The sequence below is a fragment of the Apteryx rowi genome, unplaced genomic scaffold, assembly GCF_003343035.1.
Source record: "Apteryx rowi isolate R43461 unplaced genomic scaffold, aptRow1 scaffold_928, whole genome shotgun sequence".
Taxonomy (NCBI): domain Eukaryota; kingdom Metazoa; phylum Chordata; class Aves; order Apterygiformes; family Apterygidae; genus Apteryx; species Apteryx rowi.
In genome coordinates this window covers 91,725-93,718 of record NW_020451236.1, presented here as the reverse complement: position 1 = coordinate 93,718, position 1,994 = coordinate 91,725, and positions in this window count along the sequence as shown.

Below are 1,994 nucleotides of genomic sequence, written 5' to 3'. Positions count from 1 at the left end.
CATGTACTGCTTGATCTAAAGGCCAATTTACCCATGTTGTAGCATTCTGGGATCTCTGGAAAATTATCTCATATAATCACTGGATAGCAGCCCAGGAGAACTTTGATTTTGGCTTGACTTGCTAAGACTCATCTCTGAATGATGGATCAGCTACATTATACAGTTCATATTTCTCATAAAACTTTTGCTCATAAATCAAGAGGGATACAGCCTCTCATGTACTTCATCTAATGAAATATAGATTAGTCTGCAGGAAGATTCTTGGAAGTCAGCTTGATGAAAGTCAGTCAGTGTTTCTTCTCACCAGTCCTTTTTGTTAAAAAATTCAAGCAGGATACTTCCTTTAATAAGGTATTAGCACAGGGATATTTCTTGTAGTCAAAGTGAGAGATTTTATTTCACATATATGTAGGTGAGTTCCTGGTTCAAGTTGCAAAATGTTACTGAGGTGGAAAATAATGTCCTGAATGTCCTACGTATTGAAATTCTACAAACACATTAAGTACATTTGCTCCCTAGAGTTGCTCCAGTATGGAGGCTAATCTTGTAATACAACAAGCACAGCACAGTTTGCACATACCTAGTGAAATCAATGAGTTGTAATTACAAAATGAAGATACTCAGGTCAGCATACAAAGTAGCTATAAGAAACACAATTAATACAATTTCCTTTGTGTTCTGTATCAGCTATCCAGCTCTTACTTTAGGGCATCTGAGCCCCAGTTTCACCTATTCATGATTATTGCCTTTAACTTGGTGTAAATTAGGAATAAAGAAGGGGCAAGTGAGATCCTACAAGGATCCTACAGTTCTTTCCATAGAAGAGAAGTATAAATCTATCTGTGACATTACAGTGGTAGAAACTTCACTGAAACAGGGAGCAGTCAGGTTTGCTATCTTTCCTTCACTCCTAGAAGTTTGCTTTCCCCTGAGAAAACTGGAGGGAAAAAGATTAGGACTACTAATGGCCCATGGACAACTTTCCAGATGTTGTGAGCTCCAAGCTCCCAATCTTTGCTGCATTTCACATACAGCTGGGACAGGGAGCAAGGCCCTCTGCTGTGTCCCAACACAGTCAGCTGGGTCCAACTATGTCACCATGGGCTTTTCACAGGCAGCGCTAGAGCTAACAGCTGGCAAGGATGCAGGTAAAAATGAGGTGACTGGTCCAGGATGAGGGAATATGGAGAAGAGGAGAAGACATCAACTTCTGGGTGAGATAGCAGCAAAGGAGAGATGTGCTGGAGAGGAAAGGAGATAAGGGAGACTTGAGGAATCAGTGGTCCAGGGCATGGTGGAGGAAGTAGGCGACAGCTTGGAGACACTGCTGTAAGCTACTGCAGGTCCGATTTGTGGTGGAGTCAGTGGAGTGATGTTAATTTACAAGAGCTGTCATGTGTCCCAGGAAATCATTATGGGCTAAATTACGAAGCTATTTTTTGCACAGAGCAGTCCCTTGCTCCACCTGTAGCTCTGAGGACTGAAGTGGAGATCATCCATGCTGCAAAGCAGCATGCAGCATAAGCAGTTCATCATAGTGGCTGGAAGCTGGAGAGGGCAGATTAAAGCAGCAACTCCATTCTCCCTAAAAGAGATAATAGAGAAATAATAGAGATTTCCAGAGAGACCCTGTCAGAGAGGATAGAAGAGCACATTTCCAGTTACCTACTCGTCTAAAAGGTGATGAGTGAGTGTCACTCACAATCAGGCTTATAAAAACAATGCACTGTAGCTCTGAGCATGACATTTCTTGTCAAATTCAGGTAACAGAAACATAATCACAGTATTAATTCCTCCTGGGAAGATGTACTCTTATAATTTTTTAGATGCAAAAGGTCTCTAAGTACAGCAGCTCCTACCACCCAGGCCTCACGGAAATTTCTTTATGAAGGTGTTTGGGATTAAATAACGCTGTGAGGATCCTCACATCTTTTCTCCTGCAATTTGCTTTTGCAGGGAACGGTTCAAAGCTGCTCCACTAATATCTATGGATC